Genomic DNA, 25,990 nt, shown 5'->3' with positions numbered 1-25,990 from the left:
AAATTAATTAGAGAGTTTTGGTCATGTGAGGAGTGTATATATTGTGATACGTAAAGGGTGGGATTCTCTGGTGTCATCATGGTGGGACCCATTGCCAGTGAGAAAGGAAAATTTGGCACTCCAGCCAAAACTCCATTCACTCTTAATGACACCGGAAAATCCCAGCCGCGAACAAGGACAAGAAATTTCGGCCAATGTGTAGAACATGATGGATGGAGCAAAAGGGTCTTTTCCAATCCATCATTATCCATATCTCAAATACTTCCAACAACCTCGATAAACAAATTGAGCAGAAATTTAGTAAAACATTAAAAGTAGATCAATATAATAAAGAAGAAGTGACAGAATACAAATTGAAAATGGTGCATGTAATCTCTGGCAAAATCCCACCTTTCTCTTTCCCTTTTCTGCCTCATCAAAATACTTCCGTGTTGCTCTTCACCTCCCCGACCCTCAGCATTGACAGCCTGCAGTAAGAATCATGTTTCCTACAACCTTACAGATTTCTGAAATATCATGTAGAGGGAGATGAGGAGACATTGGAAACAAATGTTAAATCAGCCTAGACAGAGTAAGCCCCATGATTGAGAGTCAAGAGGAGGTTACTTATCTTTCAAAAGACAGCCTTTTCTCTGAAAGGAATAATGAATGCCTGGAGCTAGCTGCCCATTCCGGGTATGCCATTCTTTTCACAGTAACTGCATCTTTAAAGGGAGCTCTAGAATTCTCTGACCTTGGAACGATTCTTAACACTTCAGACATTTTCTAAGAATTAACGCTTAAAGTTAGTAGCCGGGTAGCAGCAGAATTCCCACAGAATAAATTCTGACATTTTACAAAGGGTTTGAGGATAGTTTGGGTGTGCACGTGGGAATGAGGTGCCTCCGCCTGTCTGGGGACCTACGCTAAGTCTCTGTCTTTGCAGCCTGATCAGGGTGCTGGGATTTGATCTAACCCACCTTTGCTAGATTACCCAAACAAACGTATGGGAGTTGCATAGGGCAGGAAAATAACGACTTCCCAGGGGAAGGGAGTGTTACTTCACACTGCTCGACCCAGTTTTATTTCTGTCGTTTTCAAAGAGGCAAACTTTACCACCATTTTGAATACTGCACCAGATACATTTTTTTTAAAGTTTCTCCCCTGCAATTCTGCAGGCCTTGACGCTTGCTTGGCTTCAGTTTGAGGCTGGCCACTCCAGTTGGAGAGATTCTTGGAGGCTGCATGACATGACCTCTAACCATCCCACCCACAGGTTTATGTCATTTGTCATGTGACAAATCCATTCTCACAATGTACTGCCTCCCCATGCCAACTTGGAAAACAAAATACTGTTGATAGAAGGGTGAGGGAGGGGGAATGACACTTCTTAACCCCATTAACCCCAATAAATGCTTGGGTCAGATGGGATATCAACATTTTAAAAATCTCTGGACCCCAATCTGCCAATTTCCTAGTTTAAAAGGAGACGGCACTAGGAGAGGGGGAGAACTAACCTTCTTTCACGGATATTACAGAGTCATTGAATTGAAAATAAAAGCAGGCATGGTGGTACAGTGGTTAGCACTGCTGCCTCACAGCTCCAGGGACCTGGGTTCCAGCCTTGGGTGACTGCACGGAGTTTGCACATTCTGTGTCTGTATGTGGGTTTCCTCCGGGTGCTCCGATTTCCTCCCACACTTCAAAGATTAGGTTAGGTGGATTGTCCATGCTAATTTGACTCTGTAGGTTAGATGGTAAATGTGTGGGGTTACAGAGATAGGGCAGGCGAACGAATCTGAGTAAGGTACTCTGTCAGAAAGTCAGTGCAGATTCGATGGGCCTAATGGCCTCTTCTGCACTGTAGGGCTTCATTAATTGCACATCCTCGTGGTGATCCATGGATGGGACGCGTTCAGAGGCATGATTGCACATTTTTAAAAAGACCTGCATGTATTAATGTGATTCAGTAACCCAGAAGTAAATGTTCATGAATCAGAAAATTGGACCTTTGTTTGGGAGGGTGCAAAGTAGATAAATTACAATTTTGGAAAAAAGAGCTGACTTTTCAGGGCAAATTTGGTAGCACTTCACAAAAATAATATCATGGCACATGTCTTCATCATAGCTCTCTGTTCAAATACTGCACCACACAACCACTACCTTCATAATACTTCTTTCACCCACTTCACTTTACAAAATTCAATGGACTGTTAACAACTGCTCGACCAGTGAGAGAGCGCCAAGTCTGAAGAACCTTTCTAATAAATCCAGCACCTGAAAATGCATTTTTCTTTTAACATATTAGCAAGCACAGAGAAAAACAAAACCCAGGGGTTTTGCAGAGCTTTCATGCAATTGAATAGAAGTGTCATGTAACCAAGTTTGCTCCCACGCAGACGTGTGCAGCTGAAGGTAAACTACTTGGAGCTTTTCGCTTCCAGAATAGGTTTTGAGCTGTTTCATAAAAAGATTTGCTATTGATCATGGGACGGTCTCGCAAATACTATGTACCTTCACCCGACATGCACACCCTTAACCCTTGCAAACAATGATTGTTGGATAACTGTCTGGAATCTTCTTTCTTCTTTCTCTACTGAGACCAGTTTTACCATCTAAACTGACCAAAGTTGGCACTGATGAACTGAGTCAAAAGTGGCAAGAAATGAAACAAAGAAGTTTATTTCCCATCCAGCCTAGTGCTGTACCTCATGGCTCATTTACCTGTTTCAGCTGTCAGGTCACCAGCAGAAGGCCAACTGCTGGCGGCAGCGGAGTTCTGTTCTTCATACATTTTTCGGGTTGCCTGTTTGGTGAACCCTGGCAACTTGACACGCAACTGGCTCCCGTACTTCAGGAAGCAGCAGCAGAAGCGTGCCTACTTTGCAAAGGAAAAGCAGATTGAGATGGGTTCCTGGAGGTGGACTAAAACTGCTTGCCAAGGTCCAATTCAGGTTACATCCCATCCAGATTCCATCACACAGCCTGTATTGATGCAAAGCCAAAGCACTTGGCATTGACACAAACCATGTAATAAAACTGTCTTGAAGGAAAGCAAATTAGACAGATGAGGAGACTAATCATAAAATATATATGGCTTGCAACAGCTTTCTTGAAACCCTGGGAGAATCCTCTATGTACAGATCTCATGCAACATTTTCAATACAATTGGATTTCTTCAAAGCTTTTCAGAGTACCATCCTGGCTTTCAGCAATGACAACAATTTTTAGTACCTCTTTTACTGTTGTTGGGATTAGAAGAATTGAGGCCTAGAGGTTCTGAACAGAAGAACAAGGAATTTAAATGCAGTGTTTAGGGTGAGTCAATCCAAATTAGTGAGCATGAGCGAGTGCAAAGGGCGACAAGTGAACAAAAGTGAACAGTCATTTAGGAGGACAGCACAGTTTGGGAGAACGTTCAAGTTTACGAGGTGTGGAAGGTCAGCCTGGCATGAACAGTTGAATTTTGAGGTAACAAAGCCTACTGGTGAGGTTTTCAGCATCAGATGAGCTGAGCTAAGGGCAGAGATGGATGATATTGAAGAGGTAGGATTGGCACTCTTCAGTGACATGAGAGGACAGAGGATGGAAACTCAGTCCAAGAACAAACTAGCTCAGCCTGAGAAAGGTCTCGGTGAGAGCATTTCCAAAAGAAATCCATCCTTTGCGCACTAAAGGTTGGGAGAATTCAAAAAGCATAACATGAATTTAAACACCTTGCATTAATTTAAGAACTTCTCCACGCAAGGAATGGGTTTTCGTTATCTGCTGCCACTGGGCATCAGAATGTAGGCTGTTATCTATCAACAGCACAAATTACAGGCTATCAACTGAACAAAACCGCTTGGTGAGATCTCTCGAAAGTTTTTCAGTCGGACACCTCACCATCTGCTGAGCACCAGCTGCTGCACTGTGAAAATTACCACCATTCAGCTCTGGAATGAATCTCTCCCCAGGCCTCAGTCAGCCTCAGATTCATTGCCACCTGCAGTCTTTCCAGTCAGTTTTCACCATCCACATCAAAGTAAAAACAGAGGCGCTCCAAGAGTTATAGTAAAGACAATGTTTGCTGCAGTTATGGATACTGCCCCACCATTTACGTGGGTGACCTTAATCAGGTAATGGCATCATTCATGGGTATATTACATTAAAATATCCTTGAGGTCAAGCCTGAAAGCTCAGAATCAATAATCTATCATCACACCCTTCAATTGAATCAGCACTAGCAGAATATAGGACAGCAAGACTTTTCCTGTCTTTGACTGGAAGGTGATTAGGTCTGTGCACATGTGTATATGAATTTCGAGCTACATTAGAGCATAAAGCACCAATAAAGATATTTATAAATAGAGCAGGAGAGTTCTATCCTTAGCAAATGTTTACCTCTCAACCAGCATCATTCAAGTATGGATCACCTTGTCATTACTTTATTGCTATTTCCAGGAGCTTGCTGTGTACAAATTGGCTGCCACTGTTTCCTACGTTTTAATAGTGACAACACTTCAACAAAGTACATCATTGATTCTAAAACACTTTGAGCTTATGAAAGGCATAAGCAAAATAGAGGATCTGTCTGTTTTAACAGAGACTTTGTTTAAAATTGATTGTTTTGAATTTTTCTCCTTTCCGCACAATGTAAGCTTGTGCTGGGATGGGGGGGGACATTGGTGTAGTATTGGTATTGGTCGGAATTCTCCGATCTTGCATGCCCTGCTGCCGCTGCCAGTGAAAATGGAGAATTTGGTGCTCAGCCACATTTCCATTCACTGCAAAGGGACTGGAGAATCCCAGACACAGGTGAGGTCGGAGAGTTCCTGCCATTAGCACTGTTCACTGTCACAGTAATTCAGAGAATCAGGGTCCTGCTCTGGGGACCCCAGCTGGAATTTGAATTCAATAAAAATCTGGAGCGGAATTCTCCCAAAAAAATTTGAAATGTTGAATTTGCAGGAAAATTGGAGTAATTCACACTGTTTTTTTCAGTGGGAGTTCACACTAGTATCTCCCACATTCTGTGCATTGCAGAGGCTACCAACGTGATATCATTAGATTTCAGGGGGCAGAGCCTACTCCCACCTGGGAGGTTGAAACCAGTGCCCCGCGTGCGATTCTCCTGGCCCTGCTGCACTAGAAAATTAGCGCAGTGAGATTGGAGAATCGTCCCCTTGGAATTAAAAGTCTAATGATGAAACCATTGTTGAATGACGTAAAAATGCAGAGCAAGCAAAGATGGCAGATTTCCTTCTCTAAAATATGGCTCACTAATATATTTTAGAGAAGGAAATCTGCCATCTTTGCTTGGTCTGCAGGTGACTCCAGACCCACAGCAATGTGACCCTTCAATGCTCTAACAAGCCACTCAGTTGAAAGACAATAAAAAAGGAATGCAACTGCATTTTACAAGCTGCAGTTCAAGAAGGCAGCTCACCACCATCTTCTCAAGAGCAATTAAGAATGGGCAATGAATTTTTCAAAAATATGCTTTCATAGAAGAGCAGAGAGTGAATGGCAATTTACTGATGGGCAGTTTCACAGCAACTCTGACTCTATTTTCACCAGGTGCCCATGGGTAACATTCAGGACTGGAAGCCTCGTTTGGTCTGTTCCCACCCTGACTGAGGTGAACCAATTCATCTTAAGACTAAGAATCTTCTTAATACGGTTCAGTGCTGTTCCTTTAACCAATTAAACCATCACTGAAACTCAGAACTGAGATTGCAAACACTGATTTGTTAATTATTCAATGTTGCATGGTTTTTTTTATCACCCTTTGGTTAACCCTATACGTTGCTTTGTAACAGAAGTAAAGCCAGATTGCCAGGAGGAACGCCATTGTCTACCGTATGTCTGCCACTGCCAAATTAAGTTTCATATGGACTGAGGAAATGAAAGATTAAAGTATTAAGCAGCGGTCTGAGAAACAAAAAGACTGAAAACTTCCTTCTGTGCATTTACAGATCCATTGCAGGATTTACACGAGGTGTGTAAGAGATGATTTCCACAGCTGTGACAGGAAAGATGCGTGTGAAATCAGGAGGTAGCCAGGGACATTGAATACTCATGGTTCCCACTGCTTTCACAGTCACCATATGTTTATGTGGCAGAAATACAGCCATTCAGACTTTCCCTGGGGTAACCTGAGAGGCAAACATTGGAAATATGAGCACTCTACTGTTTTACAGGAGACATTAGGATATACCCCACCACCACCCACCGCGCACACACACACAAACACACACACACACACAATTTGGACAGGCAACCTGTCAGCTGAAGTCAAGCTAGCATGAACATCTGCCAACACTCTAGGATTTTGAGGTTGCAATTTTTTAAAACTTTGTTTTGTTCACTGCTATTATCATAGATTCATACAATTTTATAATATAGAACATAGACATTCGGCCCATCGGGCATTTGTTGGCTCTTTGAAAGGGCAATCCAATTCGTCTCACTCCCCTCCTCTTTCCCCAAAGTCTGACAATGATTTCCTTTTCAAATATTTATCCAATTCTGTTTTGAAAGTAATGAATGAATCTAATTTCCCTATCCTTTCACACAGAATATTCCAGTTAGTAGCAAACCGTTACATAAAATTCTCATTTCCTGTTGGATCTTTTGCCAATTATCTTAAATCTGTATCCTCTGGTTCCTAGCCCAGTAGTAACATATTCTCTTTGTTTATCTATAGAACCTTGCATAATTTTGATTGCTTTGACTAGTCTTTCCACATAAGCGAAGTTTCTTATCCCTGGTACTATTCTGATGAATCTCTTTCTCATCCTCTCTAAGGTCTTTTCATGCCATGAAGATTAAATATGAGGGAATTACACTTGGTGTCCTCTACCAGTGCAGTAATTGTGTAAAATGGGTTTTAACTGTAATCAGTTACAATGCATATTTTGTACAGAAGACTTACAGATCACATTATAAATTTTCATGGTACAGACCACTTGGCTCCCTGGTGGGGCACCTGTGATGTGAACATCCCTTTCTGTGATAAATAATTTCTCCTCATCTGCTCTGTCAAATCTCCTCATAATTTTGACTGTGTTAAGTATTCATTTAACTTACTCTGCATTAAGACAAAGCACACTAATTTTTTCTATTCCCGCCACACAACTGATGCTATTTTTCCTTCAGGGAGGCTTCTGTTCATGAAAACCTGAAGAAAAGCAAGACACAATGCTTCAAAGTAATATGTACAGTTGGCAATTTTTTAAAGCAGTGATGCTGTCCCTCATTACTCACAGCATTCGACTATGGTCTCTGAATCTGATTTTATTCACCCCCTTGTTCCTCCTGAGTTTACAGTGCGGCACATTCGTAACCAGTGCTTTAACACAAGGGGATTGCTCACCTCTGTCAGCCTTTCCTCCCTCTTAAATCTGCAAACTTGCAGTGCTTAGAGACTTGGCATCACTTCATCACAGCTCATCACCTTGGCTGTGTCCTGCATGATAGGTCTTGCTACGTCACCAAGGTTCACCAATTGAACAAAGTTTTCTTTCACAATAGGCCAAGGCATTTTCACTGCGCGTCCAGAGCAGATCAAAGCCGTGCACTTCTGAAGGTCAAGAGCTGTAGAAATCATGAGTGGAAATGCTGCAGGTCCTATGAAATTCCTTGAAATGCTCAGGCACCATTTTCCTTTGCAACAAGAAGGAATTATATTTCTTTTGCACGATAGAAATAGGGACTTGCACTTATATCGCATTCTTCATGGCCACTGGATGTCTCAGTACTTTACAACCAGGGAAATACGTTTGACATGTTCATTGTTGCCCTGTAGGATGTGCAGCAGCTAATTCACACTCAGCAAATTCTGCAAAAGCAGTAGTGCGAGGATGAGTTGGTACTGGGTGGGATTCTCTGCCCTCGATTTAACCTTGCATGAAAGACAGCCCTCAGACAGTGCAGCACTCACTCCCTCAGGACCGCACTGGAATGTTAGCCTTGACTCTTACGCTCAAGCTAATGAAACAATTGGGTTTAATCACCAGAATAAAAGCTCTCAAGAAGAGCCACACAGACTTGTTAACTTTGTCTCTCTCTCTCCACTGATGCTACCAGACCTGCAGAGTTTTTCTAGCATTTTCTGGTTTTATTTGGGGTATAACCGCTGTTGACTAAATATGCCTCAGGAAATGGACTTTGACCATTGCTAGTGTTCAGGAAATCGCATATTAACTTTACTTCTAAACTCCAGTTTAGAAGGATGAGGGGTGATCTTGTAGAGATGTATAAGATAATGAAGGGGATGGATAGGGTAGAGGTAGAGAGATTCTTCCCGCTTAGAAAGGATAGCAGGACTAGAGGGCACAGCCTCAAGATAAGGGGGGGGGGGGGGGGGGGGTGCAGTTTAGATCAGAGTTGAGGAGAAACTTCTTCACTCAAAGGGTGGTGAATCTCTGGAATTCTCTGCCCGTTGAAGTGGTGGAGGCTACCTCGCTAAATATATTTAAGTCACGGGTAGATAGGTTTTTGATAGACAAGAGAATTAAGGGTTATGGGGAGAGAGCGGGAAAGTGGAACTGAGCCACTTCAGATCAACCATGATCTTATTGAATGGCGGGGCAGGCTCGAAGGGCTAGATGGCCTACTCCTGCTCCTATTTCTTATGTTCTTATGTACTTTCCCTCATTGTCAGCTCCAATTTGAGTATTCTCTTCTCTGAGGTTGTTGGTTCAAGCAGCACTTACAGAAAAAAAAGTGGTTATCTGGTCATTGTCTCATTACGTTTTGTGAGAGCTTGCTCTGGGTAAAGTAGATGCTGGATCTTCTGATGCTGTTCACCATGGTGGGTTATAATCCCGCTGGAGACTGGCGTGAAACCACTATCCCACTGAGGGGACGAGGATGAAGGCCTGACCAGAATCTTGACCAGCTGCCCGATTCTCCACAACACTAGCAGAAAAGTCACACCAGTCTGGAACATGCCTGGACCAACATGGTGTGCAAAAGTCGGGACTTAATTAAAGAAGATCAGGGGCTGTCTCCAGAGTTCAGGATGGAAGCTGCCAGTGACCCTGGAACACCACAGCAGTGGGTATGGAGGGTAAACCATCTATCAGGTGAGTCTTGCAGCATCAGAGTCTCCGAGGAGGTCCACCTCAGAGTGTTCCTGGACATCCATCTTCTTTTTTCAGGAGGTCTTTAGTCAATGGGGGGACAGTGATGTCTGCTGCTTTTCAAATATGGCACTAGGACATGTTGGCAGGACGAAGGTAATCAAGCCTGCCCCACCCTGGGAAACGGCACAAAACCCCCGGATGGATAATTAATTATGCGAGGGACAGAAAATATGGCATGGCTTCCCAAAGGCCTCCATAGGAGGAAAGGCTCCCCATCCTCACCCTCTCTGGGGGATTTAGTCCCAAAGGGGAGAATTCCGCTCTTAGGTTCACGACTGCAAGTTTATTCACAGCACAAATCGCCGGCTAAAGTCAACTGAAGAAACAATAGATTTTCCGTAGCTTTTAAGATTCCTCTTAGAATGGCAAATAGTGCACCAATCCTATCCTAATACAAATAATGGCAAGAAAGACTGCCTTCCACATGAGGCTAAATACTGCAGAACACGTACCTGGCTGGAGTAAGCCTGCTCTAGTCTCCCTGGATATAAGAGTAAATGTGGTCCTAGTCAATCTGAGGTGCATTGGCTACATTCACTGACATAACATGGTTACCTAGGTAAATAATCATGCACTAGCTGTCTGTGCTACAAAAAGAAATCTGCAATAACTGCTGTTTCCCTGTTCACCAGTGCGCGTAACAAAGGAATAATAAATATCTCTTCAATAAGTCTGTGTCTTGAACCCTCTAAAGAACATTTTGGACATGTCAAATCCATTGACAGGCCAATGGAGAAAGGGGGGGGGGGGAGAAATCCTTTCAAAAAAATTAAAATCCAGTTACATCCCCCCCCCCCTCCGATTCTGTCAACTGAAGAATTAGGGCTCCACACACTCAAGGTAAAGATATAGATAATATGATGCAACAACAACTTGCAGTTATGTAGCATCTTTACTGGAGGAAAATGCAGCAAAGGGACTTCACAAGGAGCTTTATCATATACAAACTGTGACAATGAGCCAAGGGAGGAGATGTCAGGACAGGGACTGAAGCTCGGTCAAAGACGTTTTAAGGAGATTTTGAGGAGAATCTTAAATTAGGAAAGAGAGATGGAGAGGAATTCTGTGATGGGGGAAACCAAAGGCATGATGAGGAAAAGAATTGAGGGATGCATCAGAGGCCAGAGTTGAAGGAAGACTGGGTTCTTTGAGTGTTGCCGTGGAGATAAAGAGAAGGACCCAACCATCCTTATCAATAATAATAATGCAGAGGTTCCAAGTTGAATGTAATTGATGTCGCACTATCCATAAAAATAGAAATGTGCCTCACCCTTTTGAAATGTCAGAGCTATATGGCATCCAATGTTACTACGCCAAAATGATCAGGGTTTGAGCACATTTGCTTTCAATTCTGACCATTTAACATTGAAGCAGATTTTACTCTGCGTCTGTTTTCATCAGTCTTGACAATACGCTAAACATAACAAAGTGTACTGATCTGTGTGAGAATCTCAATGCTGCTGTAATCAGAAGCAAAATAACGGTTATTACTCTGTGGCCCTGCTATACCGGTTTGCTTACATGTTCGGTTTTCTTCATTCCCCTGAGACACTACAGAATATTCCTGTTGCGAATTGCAATCAGATGGAAGATAAAACATATACCAACTAATACATCAATCCGCAGATCTGGAAAAGTCATCCCCCAATCACTGCATCATAATCCTTTCTCTGACAAGCTTGGCTGCATTATCTTACTTCCGATAGTAACTGCGTTGGCAACATAAAAACCTAATCCATTTTCCCTTTTAGAGAATTGACTCCTGTGCCCTGAAGCACACTTCATCATTGTTTAATATTCCTTTGTATTTTCATTATGGCAGTTCAGTCTCTTACTGCAGTGCTCTAGACCAACACACAGATAACCATCTGACACAAATGCCAGCAGCTCTGACTTGGAAACAACTGATCCTAAATCAGCATTAGGAGCTGTCCTTGTGGCTAAATGAAGCATTGAGTTTTCATTAGTTTCCCCTGACCCTTTATGAAGTCTTTCAACACTGCTGTTGACAAGTGAAATGCCAGGTATTGTACTCTATTATAGACAGAATAGAAAGACTTGCATTTATACGGTTTCTCACATCTTTCAGAAACATCTCAAAACACCTTTAATTAATTACTTTTGAACTGCAGTTACCGTCATGCAGGCAAACATGGCAGCCATTTTACATGCAGCAGCACCCGACCAATGAGAACCAGGGAAGACTTCTGTCCAGGACAACAGGAGAATACATGTGTTTATCTTTCAACAGTACCATGGGAACTTTAAAATCACCCTGAACAGGGACTTGAACTGTCTCCAATGTTGTCAGCAACAACTGCCCACCCAACGCTGCAATCCTTAAGGTCACAGAGGCAACAGGGCTACCAGCTGAGTCAAGCTCTCAGGTTTTCTTCACAACAAAAGGATAAAACTGACCACAAGCTGATGGAGCTCTTCTGCTAACTCTGAGTAATAACATTGCCCCAAGTTGCTGTTAAATCACTTGATCAGAAAGGTTGCGAGATTTGATTCCTGCTCATATGCTGAGCTGACTAAAATTCATTGCAACAGCACACAGTGAATTGATCCATTGGGCTATCAAAGAGATACATTTTACATCATAAAAATATATTCAGGCATGGGGACATTTTAGCAGCAGTTAATTATCCTCAAAACAGAAGAAGAAATAAGTTATTGGATCTTTGTTTCAGAACATAGATGCCCCATTTTGTTGCAATAAAAAAAATTGCAACACAGCGTCTCTACCCAATTCCTTTCAGATGCTGGCTGCTTCCAAACCTGCCCTGTTTAAATTTTATTTTTACAGCCTTTGAAGCTTTTCTTGTCCATATTTTTGTCGTAGCAAGTTTTAAGATGACAGGATTTGTCACATCATGGACCAGGGTCGCCTTAGTAAGTATCTGCCAAATCTTCTGCGTCGACTTTCCCTCTCCTAAAATGAAGTGAATTTTAACAGTGAAACATTGTCCATTAAGCCATTTTAACCTAGGCTGTTGTTTCCCGATGCTCTTTAAACATGTTTTGGTTGTGCTTGCTGGCATCACTTAAAACCGTGTTTGATGCTGGCAGTGACTCAACTGTAATTTCCTAGCTGGAAGGTCAGGCCATCGATGTAATGGTTGAGATTTTAAAAGCCATAAGCATTTAGAATTCCCTTTCAAGGATTTCAAATATTTTCATTATCAATTAGTACTCACACCATTTGAACACACATAACTGCGAACATTAATTTGATCTGCCACAATTACAGAGAAATAGCCTAATGTTTTTTGTTCAACCAGGAATTTAATATATTAACATCAGATTGCACAAAGACATCTATGTAAACATGTCTGCTGACCTCTTACCCCTAACCCCCCTCTCATTCCAACAGCACTTTTGAAATACAGAAGCTTTTGCAGCAGCTTGATTCAGTTAGCAGTACTCCTGCCTTGGAATTGCAGGGCAACAAGGTCAGGACCCTGCTCTGAGCTCGAGTCCTAATCACAACACACATTTCAGTGCAACGTAGGAGTGTGCCACATTGTTGCTGGTGTCAGAGAGGATGCTAACTGGGGGCCCAGTTATTGTGCTCATATGGACATCAACTCTTTCCACTGCTTGGAGAGTTGGTAATCGGATTCAAGATAATTGGCAAAAAATAGGCAGCAATGCGGCATTGTGCTGCCTCACAGCGCCAGGGACATGGGTTCGATTCTCGGCTTGGGTGACAGTCTGTGTGGAGTCTGCATGTTCTCCCCATGTCTCTGTGATTTTCCTCCGACAGTCCAAAAGACGTACTGGTTAGGCGCATTGGCCATGCTAAAAAATTCTCCCTCGGTGTACCCGAACAGGCGCTGAAGTGTGGTGACTAGGGAATTTTGACACTAACTTCATTGCAGTGTTAATGTAAGCCTACTTGTGACACTAATAAATAAACTTAAACTTTAAAAAAAACAGGGGTGGCCATGAGGAGAAAGTTTTTATCCAGTAAGTTGTCAGCATCTGGAATGCACTAGTTGGAGGGTGGTGAAGCAGATTCAATAGAGACTTACATAAATATACAAACAGAAAATAATTTACAGGGGTATGGGACTGAAAAAGGGAAGTTGGGTTAACTTTGAACATGTCCTGCTGGTGAACATGTTAACCCTATTTATACAAAGAGCTGGCACAGGCACAATGGACCAAATGATCTCTCTCTGTGCAATGTCGTTCCATGATTCTAAAGTAATTCATGGCTACAATTTATGGAGCAGCGAGTTTTCCAATATCCAGGCCAACATTTTCCCTGTTGCTGACACACCATTGCCACAAACTGGTCAGCATCTCATTTGTGATTTGTGTCGCCGTATGGTGAGTCGATTGGCTGCTGTGTCCACTCACACTGTAACAGACAGACCCCACTTAAAAAATAATTTACTCAATAGAAGGTATCTCAGATCTGTGGCTTGATGGCAAAGTAGCACTCCCACCTTTCAGTCAGCAGGCTGTAGCTTCAGCACCCACACCAGAGACCTGATCACATAAACCAGGCTGATTCTTGAGTGCGGGGGATGCTGCACTGTTGGAGGGGCTGTCTTTCAATGAGACATTGAACTGAGGCTTGTATGCCCTCCACATTTGGATGCCAACTACCCAACGTCACTATTGGAGAAGAACAGGCATGTACTTGCAACGGCCCCCCACCTCCTCCTTGACCAATATGTATTCCTTAAACAACATTTGAAACAGATGTGTCATTAAGCTCCATCCTTGCTCGTGGCTGGGATCCTCCGGTGCTCCTGAAAGTGAATGGAGATTTGGCTGGGATGCCAAATTCTCCATTCTTGCTTGAATCATGGATGAGATTGGAGAATCTGTCCCAATTATCTGTCCATTTTGAACTGGGACATTCAGCACATGGATCCTTCTCTTCCCATCAGATTCACTGCTCATTCAGCAGTGAGTCAGGGATAGTGGATATAGCCAGCGGGTGCAAAGCAGGCGCAGGCCGTCTTACAAATTACACAAACTTGAAGAATAAAACTGGGTCAAGCGTACAATGGGGCCCTGATTCGCTATCGCTTGTTTTGCATGCACCATCCAGCTAGACCAATTTCACCCCATTGCGATCCAATACGTGAAATACATGGGATTGCGGGGTTAGGTCTTGGATGGGACTGTTGTCGGTGTAGACTTCTTGGGCCAAATGGCCTCTTTCTACACTGCTCCCTCCCTCCTCCCCCTCCCCCTCCCCCCACCCGCCCCACCAAGGTATAGCCTGGGTTGGTGCAATGCAAAGGATGATTTTATATCATCTGAATGTTCCAACTCTGGAAGCTTGCATTTGGAAGATCAGCTCTACACCGTAAAACTTGCCCTCCAACATCTGACAGGTGACATTAAGCCCGACAAAAAAGTGCCTCAGTCCAGCAATGAGAAGTTTCCATTTCTCAAGACTATCCAAACCTCAGGTCCTGCAGAAGAAGCAACAGAACTCTGCTCCGCTGCACCACTCTGGCCTGCGAGGTGCCAGTTTGAACTTATTCAGGGAATTATTTACTAAGTCCTTTGTGAGAAGCTCACAGCTTACCCTGCATATTTGCACAAAACTTATTCCAGACACCAAACAAAAGAAAGCCCTGTTTGTTATCCATTTTAATTACATTTGTTGAATCTACTTGGTTTGCAATTTGAGGTCACACAAATAGATGTTTGCTAAACTAATTAAGCAGCCAATTAAATTCTGGTTCAACAGACAAGAAGCTTGGGTTAGTGCGACTGAGTTGCAATGTTTAACAAACTAATAACAAAGCTGAGCGGCTGCCTTATTGCTACGTCTGAACTGATCTCGCACTCCAGGCAATCCGTGTGTTTATTCTGCAGTGAGACAGATTTTCTGATTTACTCCATTTGTAAAATACCAACGGATACGTCATCCTCAGAGATTTGTGTTGTCTCAGCAGTAAGAACCTCAGTGTCTCCGAGACAGAAGACAGCTGTTTGCCTACAATCTGTGCGCACTTCTTCCTCGAATACAGCGGCAGGCCTTCCACACAAGTCTGTCGCCAGTAACTGTGACACTGTGTTGTCTCGATACATAGTCAAGCCCGACGTACAACAAACCTCCTCTTACACTCATGATCAATGGAATAATGATCACAGGATGGATACTTCTGCCTCATCTGCTTGCCGAGCTAAGATGGAAGCCAAGAACTGGGCTGATAGTCATAGCTCAGCATTAGCATTCTTGCTGTTGTGAGGAGATTCAAGCCCTTTGCTAAAATATCTGATTACATAATCTTAGCCAACATACTCATGCAGCACAGCTCCACTGTCAGAGATGCTGTCTTTCAAATCAGATACTAAGCTGAGGTACTCACCTCTGATATATAGCACTATTTTCAGGAAGAGCAGTGGAATTCTCCTGGAGAACATTCATCACTCTACCAACACCGAAAACAGATTATGTGGCCATCAATTTCCTAGCAGCTTATGAGGTGCTTGCCACAGTCGTGGTGAGCTAATTGGTGGTGTAAGGATCGCAGAACACATCTATCTTGTGACTCACCTGCTTGCTAAGCTGTCAACAGTGACAATGCTTCATAACTACTTGAATTTCATGCAAAGACGAGTTTTAAAGAAAAGCCCGGCTTGAAGAAATAACACATTGAGGGGAGGGAGAGGTGCGGTAAATAAGCGGAAAGTGGGAGTTTGGCCCCTCAGTAGCAGCAAGCCCCATCCTTTGGAGCTGCTGGCCAATTTGATTCCCAAATCCAGGCAAGTCCGGGAAGGAATCAGGGAGCACAGCGAACAGTTAGAGGGGAAAATCTTGGAGTCCGTGTCGAGAGGAACAAAAGGGGACAAAATTAACATTTTGGGAGTGGGGGGTGTGCTTCCGATGCGTAGATGGTGATGTAGTGGTAATGTTAGTGGACAAGTATTCCAGAGGCTCAGGCTAATGTTCTGGGGACATTGGTTCAAATCCTATCTTTGAATTGAAGTAATAAAATCTGGAATTGGACACTAGTTTCAGTACATGCGACTACGAAACAATCATCAACTGTTGTAAAAACCCATCGGTTAATGTCCTTCAGAGGCGGAAATTCGCCAAACGTATCCAGTCTGGCTTACATGTGATTTCAGATCCACAATGTGACTGATTTTTTAAACTTCCCTCTGAAATGATTGACCAAGCCACTTTGTTCAAGGACAATTACGGATGGGTAACAAATGCTGGCCTTGCAAGCAACATTCACATCACAAGAATAAATTTAAAGATCCCCCCTTTCCCATTTTTCCAACAAAGTTAAAAAACATGACATGCCAACTGTTGCTGCCTACCTTTTTATGAGGATTGAGTTGAGTGTGCAGGAAGGCAGTCTGCTGGCCCCCTGTCATATTTTACAGAGTGCCATCCACCCACCCACTACCTCACCCACGAGCAAAAATCCAGCCCCACTGGTTGTGAAGACCTATGGCGGCCATGGAAGATGTGATATAAGTGCAAGTCTTTCTTTCTGGATGGAAAGGCTTCGATGTGGGACCAGAATAAATCAAAGGACAAATCGATCCACCCATTCACTCTCTTGGCAGCATGGGTGTATTCATGGGTGGCTTGCTGGGTAACTGTAGCACCATCCATATCATTTAGTCCTAGCATCGGAGCCTTTAAGAAGTCAGTAAAACCATGAGGCAAAGTAAAATTAACTCTTGAGATTCACGGAAATTGACTCTTCTTGAAAGAGGTGACACCAACAAAATTCAGGAGAAGCCATGCCCACCCAAACTGATTCCAAAACCAAAAATGAGAAAGGGCTGTAATTAGTAACTTGCAGAGTGACATTGTAACTTCTAGAGACTCCCTATACATGGGATGCTCTGAAAATACTGATTTAACCTTCAAGAAACTCCTAAAAGTAGTAATTTAGTCTTGGGAAGTTATTAACCCTGGGGGCCTTGGTAAATATTGATACACACCAGGTGAGCCTCATCTTTGCTGTAGAAAGACAGAGTCAGCTAGCTACACACTAAGACAATGCAGAACCTTACCTTAAAACATGGTCCAATTTGTAAAACAAAAAGCAGTGTAGAAATGGAGATGACCCTTTCGCCTGTTGGGTTTGCTTTGTCATTCACTTAGAGCAAACCCAGATGGTTTCACTAACGTCCTTCAGGGAAAGAAGTCTGCCACTCTTATCTGGTCTGGTCTACCAGATTCCTAGCAACGTGGTTGGCTTTTAAATGCCCTCTGAAACAGCTTTGCAAACACTTAGTTCAAGTGCGACAGGGATGGGCAATAAATGCCAGCCTTGCCAGCAACGCACAAATCTTATGTATGAATATAAAATAAAACAAGATCTTGACTAATTTTCCTCCTTTGCACCATATCCTTTGATACGTTTACCTCAAACAATCTCAGTTTTGAAATTGTTAACTGACTGTGTCTTTTTTGGAAGGAGAACAATTCGTATTGCCACTAGCCTTTGATGTGCTTCTTAATATTGCCCCTGAACAGTCTAGCTGTAATTGTATAATGTTGTAAGCTTCTTGTTCTGGACATAACCCCCAAACCAGTAGAAATATTTTTTTCCCCTTTATATCCTTTAATCATCTTAAACATCTCAATTAGATCACCACTTAATCTCTCACATTTGAGGGAATACAAACTTGGTCTACACAATCAGGGCTTCACAGAAAAAGGAAAGGATGTGCATGTATGTGACACTTTTCATGAACAACAGACAGCCCAAAACACTTTACAACCAATGCAGTACTCTTTGGAAGCAAGATCACTGCTCTAAGGGAGGAAACTATTTTGCACACAGCTGGGCCCCACAATCAGCAGTGTGATAATGACCAGATAATCAGCTTTATTGATGTTGATCGAGGGATTAAATCTTGGCCAGGACACTGGGTATCACTCCTTTGCACTTCCACGAGTTCAGCAGAACTGCCCTGAAACCTGAACGTCCAGCAATTGTGTCTGCGTGTCGATGTGAGAACATAAAACACCACGAGCTTGAAGGCAGCAAAAGAATGAGAATCCTTCGGGTTAAAAAAAGGAAGCCATTATTTAGTAGTTTTAATGATAACTCGCCATTATGTCCAAGAGCTGGGAGAAAACTAACATCCATTGCAGAACTGAAGCACTCACTATTCCTGTGAACCACAATATGCAAACATTAGCATGTGAAAATCGTGTATCCTTTTGACTTCACATTTCTTGAACTTGGGGTCAGAACAAAAAGGAGGAAGGCTTGAAAGTGTCTTTCTTTTTTCCTCTCCTCAAATCACAGTATATATCATTCCTTTGTCCAGCAGAAGCCAGGCAGATTTTTCTTTGCATGGCTGATACAACAATCGGGTAAAAAGCCTGTGCAGGGTCTAGAGTGAGCCTTTTATAAATCTTTCCCATCATTTTGAGCTTGGTGTGCTGTTGGTAATTTATTGAGACATAAAGCAAACCCATGCATACTTTAACATCAGATTAAGGAGGCTTCGAGTCCATGGTGAATAGAAAGACACCGACAGTAAGAGTGTGGTTTATGACTCATGGTTAATGAACTGCCAGCAACCCTGGATGACCTGAACCAGACAGAGTGAAGCAGCAAAAGTTCATCGCTGGTGCATTGTGGAGGGGATCAAATTAATCTCTTAAATTACATATTCCCATCAGGCTGACGTTCCTCAGGAATCCTGCTGTCCAAGGGCGACCTATGGAACTGCCATGCATCCCCACCAAACACTGTCAGTCCCACTGCTCCTGGTTTCTCAGCCTCGTGGCTCAATGGACGGCACTATCACCTCTGAATGAGTAGTTATGAGTGTAAATTGCCATGCAAGAAACCTGAGCACAAAGCCTAGGCCGTGACACCCGAGTGCAGTCCTGAAGGTCTGTGGCACTGTAGGTGGTGCCACCTTTTGGGTAAGACAAAAACCCATTCTCCCTCCGCCCTCTCAGCTGTAAACGATCCTATAGTAAGGACTATATAGAAGAAAAGCAAAGGAGCTCTCTCCAGCAGCCGGGCTAATGTTTATCCATTGAGATTAGTCTACTGGAATATGAACTCCCTGATTAAGGACTTAATTGATGGGCAGTCAAAGTGTATTTTCCTTGTATTTAATGGGGAATGTCAGTTCCTCTGACACCCCCGAAGGTATACTGCTGACTGATAGAATCTGTGTACTGCTGTTGGAATTATAAATAAAGGGATTCTGGAGAAGGGACTTTTGCCTCCAAAGACTTATTACAGTGACTGTGCAATGTGCAAAATGGCTGCTACATTTTCTATATTACACTAGAGGCTGCACTTCAAAAGTATTTGTTTGGCTGCAAAGTGTTTTGGGACTCACTGAGGACATGTCAGTTCTACGTAACTGGGCGTTTTTTTCTTTGTCCTTTCACGAGGACAGTAAGGTGGGAAGAAATCAAGTATAGGGAGTCCATTCATTGGGAGTTTCTGCCTGGATCCAGATTATGAGTGGTGGGTAAGTTATACGAGGTGACAAAGGGCAGATGTAGGCCCCATCAGTGGGATCCAGTATAGATCCCGGAACAATGCCCTCAAATTTTGCTCATTCTCCCGACACAAGGGGCTTGTGGAAGGCGACACTGGCAGATGCCAGAGCTTCCAGCTGCCACAAGCATACGGCAGAGATGCACCCAAAGTGCTGCTTCGGCTCAATCTGATCTTTGTGGATAAGATTCCCATCCATGAACCCAACACACTTTGGAAGAGTCAGCACTAGAGGGCAGCACATCCCAGTGGAAATATCAGGGTCCTGACCTGTGAATTTAGCACTCTTTTTTTTAGACCTAGTCAACAACGCACGGCGGATAGATTCAACCTACACATCAAGCCATCAAAGTCAGTTCTGGTGGCAGCACAGATGTTAAAACTGGATAAAATATAGCGAAGGAAACAAGAATAAACTGGCAGGATTCATATTCCTTACTGATGTTATCCAGTGACCCTCTGTAAGAAAGTACGTGAGGGTATCAGGTCAGAACAGCACCAAGGAGCTGATGCTCCCAACACAGACATTTACCAGGGATAGACAGAAAATAAGGAGCCTTCATTCAGAGACAAGGGGAAAAAAAAGCCATGGTCCCTCCCAGAATCACTAAATCATCCAGTGAAACCATTTAACTCAGCAAGGACCGTGCAGAATTCAATCGAAAGCTTCCTGTTCATCTGGCACATTGATTAGTGACCCATTGGCTTCAGTTTTGAACTGATTAACAATCAGAAGCAGGCAGCTTCCCCAGTTGCCTGAAGAAGAGGTCAGTTCAGAAGACGTTTTTCCCACAAGTTTGAACTTCGGCCTCAATAAACCATGGGCTGGGGGAGGGGAATGTCAACCTCATTAACCAATCAATGGGTATGGAATGCACAAGACTTCACAGACCTGAATAGCTCCCATCTTACACTGATTGGCCCTGACCTTGCATTCCTAACGTTTCCTTTAACTGCCCTCCTCTCGAGCCTTTCCTATTAGCATACAACTAATGGGATGAAGCTGCTTTGAAAATGTCAGACTTGTTAGCATTGACATTTAACAGTGCTGCAAGGTTCAGATTTTAGCATCTCTGTTAAATTAAATTAGTTAAAAGAACGACTGCGATTTCTCAAAGGGGTAACTATCTGCTTGAAATACCAGCGCAGAAACGGGTCTTGAAGATGAACTTTGGGAGTTAATCTCCCTCCCCCCTCCAATACTCTTAATTTGCGAATTTCCCTTCAGGGGAAGGAGTTGTGGGGGGGCCCCGAGGTCAGGAAAGGGAAGTGAAGGGCCATCAGCAGCCCTCCTGTATCCAATATGCTGTTTCAATTTAGACAGCCAACATCAACCAACTATTCAACTGCAAAGACATCACAGACTAGACTTTTCCTGATCTCATCGGACGATCTACAGAGAATCATAGAGAGATTACAGTGTAGAAAGAAGCCATTCAGTCCATCGTATCATTGCCGGTCAAAAAAAAGAAAAAAAAACTTGCCACTGACTTTAAGCATTTTCTAGCATTGGACTGTAGCCTTGCAGGTTAAGCACTTCAGATGCGGAGATCGGTTGATAGCTGCAGAGAGGAACCCCTTGTTGCTTCTTCTAACTTACTAGCTGCTGGGTACTAAATGTGACGTAGCCCTCAAACACCTGCTCCGGTTGAGATCAGTGGCTGTACTCATGACAACTGCGAGCCCACATGGATTTATTTACAATGCCATTTGAGGGGGTGCTCAAGCAGTTGGAGATTTGAGATTTTCATGTTTCAAGGTCAATGGCCTTCTCTGTGGTGAACCTGCTGCAATCTGATGGGGACATTCAATGATGCTGCTAGGCCAGTGGTCCTGCTGTTGTCCACTGTCTTACTGCTTTTCAACTTGTGTTTGCAGAGCACTTTTAACACAGTAAAACATTGCAAGGCATTTCACAACAAACTAAACTTGACAGCCAAAGAGAGACATTCAGTAACAGTTTGGTCAAAGAGGGGTGGCGGGGGAGGCATAGAAATGGGGGGGGAAAGCACAGAGAGGCAAAGATGTTTCAGGATGGAATTCCAGAGCTTCAGGCCTAGGCAGCTGAAGACATGGCAGCAATGGTGGATTAATGAAAATTGGGAATGAGCAAGAGACCAGAACTGGAAGAATGGCGAGACTGCGGAATGTTGTGGGGTCAGAGGCGGTTACAGAATTGCAATTGACATTTCATCAATCTGAGATATCAACTGAGTTTCTCTCTCCTCAGATGTGATCTGCTCACTATTTCCAGCACTTGCTGTTTTTATTTCAGATTCCCAGCACTTTACTGAGATGAATCCCAAAGGAATACAATGCACAATCGCTGAAGTGCTGAGTGTGATGGCAAACTGGGGTCAGTAAGGGGACTTTAATGAGCACCGAAAATTCCACACAAGGTGACTTACATTTCAATGTGAGACAGAAAAAAAATTATGTTGGTCCCAAGCACTTTTCCAAAGCATATATTTCACATGTTTTGGATCAACTGGGCTACTTTGTGTAGAATAATGCACTATTAGTCATCCACAGAGGAAGCCCTCCCTATCTGCACAACACTGCCATCCAAGGCAAGTCTGTTTTCTCAAGCTTCACATATTGCCATCGAGACAGCATGCAAAGAGAAACACAAGGGCGTTTCTGTTCCCTTCTCCTCTGCAGCATGAATCCAGGGACTTGTGTGCAAGTGCAGCTCCTCCAGGTACCAACAATCTCTAGGACTTCAGCATCAAGACATACATTGTGTATAAGCCCAAACTGAATAATTGCTGGTAAGCTATTCATTCACGTGGGGGCGGGAAAAGGGAGAATTGGAGGCAGAGTAGAATCTGGTTCTGGTTTTCACGGTTATCATACAGGCAAATTACAACAACAATGACTGGATTAAAGTCCGCAAAGGGGGAGTGTACCTTCCCTCCTTTCCAGTGGACAATACTAGTACTCCTGATACAATACAGGAGTATTGTAACAAAAAGCACTGAACTGACCAGGGATTCAAGCTGGAAGCTTCCTGCTGTCACCTTCCCAATCAATGGCAGCAATCTCACTTCCACGAGTGAAGGGTTCAAGATCGACTCCAGGGGGTTCAGCACACAGTCCACGCTGACACTCCAGTGAGGTACTGGGGGACTGGCACAAAGAGAATGTGCCTGTCCTCTCAGGTGGAGACAATGAACCCTGTGGCATTATTTAGGAGTAAAACAGAAGTGTTTCCACTAAACCTCATCTCCAAGTTGTTTGGGAAAATTCTGAATGAATGAGTAGATGCATTTGAGAGCATGTGTAAACCACAATGAGGTGTTCATGCAAGACAGATCATATAACACTGAATTTCTTGCCTGCAATTAAGAAAATAAACAGAGTTGTAAGTTTGCAGATGACACATGAGCACATTAATTTCCCCAATAGGGAAGAATACAGCAGAGGCAAATTCTATTTTCCGCACATTGGCAAACAAGGATGAACTGAGGACTTGGCAAACATGGATGAACTGAGGACTATCTTGTGTCTGCATATACAGTATTACAACAAGACAAGTCAGCCCCAGGGATCTGAGCACAGCATTGTGTGCTCCCCTCAATTCAGTTTTCCCTCCTCACCAACAATATTCTTTGCTTTGTTTCTGACTGCACTGCTTCATCCTGAGGCACAGTTTTCCGGCGCAGGATGGGATCCGACAGTCATTCTATTTTCTCAGCCAACTGATCATTCTTCATGTGAACCTAACTTGGGAGCATCGGAAGGCTATTCAGCAGTGGTGCACGTTACAATAGAGCTCAGCCTTGTCCTCGTCCAACTTTTACACGTCAACACTTGACGCTTTTTCATGAGGCAGCAGACAGGAGTGGGGAGTGGGGCTGGTTTTCAGTGTGAAACAGCTCTGTCATCTAACCAAAACCAAGCTCATCAGCACAACTGAAATTTAAAACATGACTCAGTGTCAGTGTTTTCATTTACAGAGCGTTTAGTACCATCTCTCTCAACTCGTAAGCAAGGAAAAGCAAAAGCGCAAGTCCTAAAGAGTTCTTAAAAAGTGGTGCTTTACTTCATCGAAGGCTTTAACCATTTGGATCCCTGGAATTAACAGATGTTCCTTTCATGCAAACTGAGCAATGGCAGTAAATCTCCAACCAGCACAAGCAACGCTCTTCATCCCTACTTGTCATTTGGAACGATTCCAAAGAATCAATGTTTGAAATTCATGGGATTTAACAGAGCTGCAAATTCTCCCAGAGCAGACTTTAAAAAAGTTATCGAGAGCATTCGCTCAAAGAACTTATTATCACGTTAGCTCCTCTTGGACATGGACCATCTGTCTGATGAAGGGGAAAAAAATGCAGATCCAATCTCAACAAGACAAGAGGTTCACTGTTTTGTATAAAGTTCAGACGTGTTTGTCTTCTTTTTATACAGTAATAGGATTCGTCATCTATGTGCTTACATAGCTTGTTGCTTAAGATAAACATGCCCAAGAAACACCAGCGTCAACATCCTTTGCCTTTATGTTTGTACTTATGGGCTCTAAACAAAATACAGAACCAGAAAAAAGCTCTCACTTGGGCAGCTTGTCTTGTGATTCTGTATCTCACTGGTCATCATGGCCATCGTTCCTTTAAGCTTTTCTATGTAAACACCAAATTTCTAGTCCTGTATGTTTGTCCACCTTTTCTCTCCTCAAACTGACTCTTGATCTGCTTTGTTGCCTCCCTCAAGGATCATATATCTTAAGAGTGGGGGTGATGTCTATCACAAGGTAGACCAGGGGAAGGTGCACAGGGCCTTTTGCTGTCCATCATTTTTTGTACGCTGACAAAAGAAAGATGTCATTTACATAATCTCATTTTTTTTACTACTTAATCCCTGAATGTAGAATGGTGAAATATCAACTGTTTCAGTACTCTGTTCCCCATTAATCTGTAAACACATAGTTTGACACTGCATAATTGCCCCCATTAACCATCTCCAATCAAACCCATGGTAGCTGAGGTCATTTGCAGTGCCCTCTTTTACTTATATGGCTATCTCAGCACCCAGCTGCTTGGCACTTCGCTGTTTTTCTATGGCTACACTGCTCACTGCTTCAGCTCCCAGATGCATTTGAGAAGTGGCTCCCCTTCCTTTTCACACTAGCAGATGCACCACACAATACATCCTTGCTCTTCCTCGACTTATAAGTCAGACATGGAAAATTACTGAGCAAATAATGTTCGGAATCTTGGCCACAGGACAAGAAGATTGGCAGCCTCCCAATGCCACGTGAGGAATTGACTTCTGTCTCCTGCTGGTTGTCAGTCTGGTATTACTGTGACACTACATGTCAGTGTTGGCTGGTAATGGAACACACATGGTTTAATTTAGCCGCATTGACAGATAGCGACCCGGGTCAGGTCAAGAATCCAAAGTCCAGGTGGAAACTGATCTCCTGAAAATAACCCACTGAATTCTTCACCACACAGATGGTGTTAGAAATAGAGCTGTAAATACAGTCTCTGTCATGCACACACTATAGCGTGATTGCCAGGGATCATCTAACACACCAATCGATCATCCTAAGACCTGAAGTTTTATTTCTGGCTCTTCCTGTTGGCAAGATCTTCTGGTCCCACTCAAGCATCCCCTCCCCCCCTCCCCTGCCATGACGGTTTTCCCAGTGGCATGGTTGGCGAGCGACGCAAATGGTCATTGACTTTGGAGGGACCAAAAAATGTTACTGATGCCCAATGACAAGCTACTGCTGCTGGAAACCTCCTCCGGGGGTGGTGGTCAGTGGTGGGGGTGGATTCAGAAAACCTTGTCTTGTATCTATAGATATGGATATTCCTGTGTGGTACCTGTACAACACCAATTTGCTACCACAAGGTGTTTACACATCTTTTCAGAACCAGAAAAATGTCACTTATTCGGTCTCCTATTTTCACAGAGTCCAACCCACTGCCACTCAGTCCCCAAGAGTGAGCTTGATTTATAGCATGCCTTAGGCTGCATAGGCTGGATGGAAGGTTAACACACAGGCACGCAATGGAATGTCAGTTGTAGGTTTGGGAATGGGCTTATCATCTGCCATTAAATGACAGCTTAATTAACAATAGCAAAAACAAAGTAAAAAAAGTTTCTAAATATGTACAGATATTGCATTCAGGTTCTGATAATTCATCTCAGCAAACAATCATTGCACATGAGGACAGATGGCATTGGATAGCCTGTTGATCTGGGGAAAGGGATCAAAACCCATTTCAAATAAGACCATACCCAGGTCCGAATCATACAACAGGGTCACTGGATAGCAATAGCAGTGCTATCTGGCTGGTCTTTTTCAAACCCTAGGTTTGGGACATGGAGGACAATTGTCACACCATCGTAACTAACATGAAAGAATTAATACCAACCAAGGGACTG

The 25,990-nt window shown here is 43.2% G+C and overlaps 1 protein-coding gene across 1 annotated transcript in view; it reads right to left on the bottom strand.

Moving 5' to 3' along the window:
- LOC145340892 (heparan-sulfate 6-O-sulfotransferase 1-like) overlaps window positions 1-25,990 on the bottom strand; it is a 268,033-nt gene that overhangs the window by 53,711 nt on the left and 188,332 nt on the right. The gene's annotated exons all lie outside the window — the stretch shown is intronic.

This window comes from Carcharhinus amblyrhynchos, chromosome 3, assembly GCF_965287045.1.
Source record: "Carcharhinus amblyrhynchos chromosome 3, sCarAmb.v2.hapA, whole genome shotgun sequence".
Classification (NCBI taxonomy): domain Eukaryota; kingdom Metazoa; phylum Chordata; class Chondrichthyes; order Carcharhiniformes; family Carcharhinidae; genus Carcharhinus; species Carcharhinus amblyrhynchos.
Note: the sequence above shows the minus strand (reverse complement) of the source record. Positions and strands in the feature narration are given on the sequence as shown.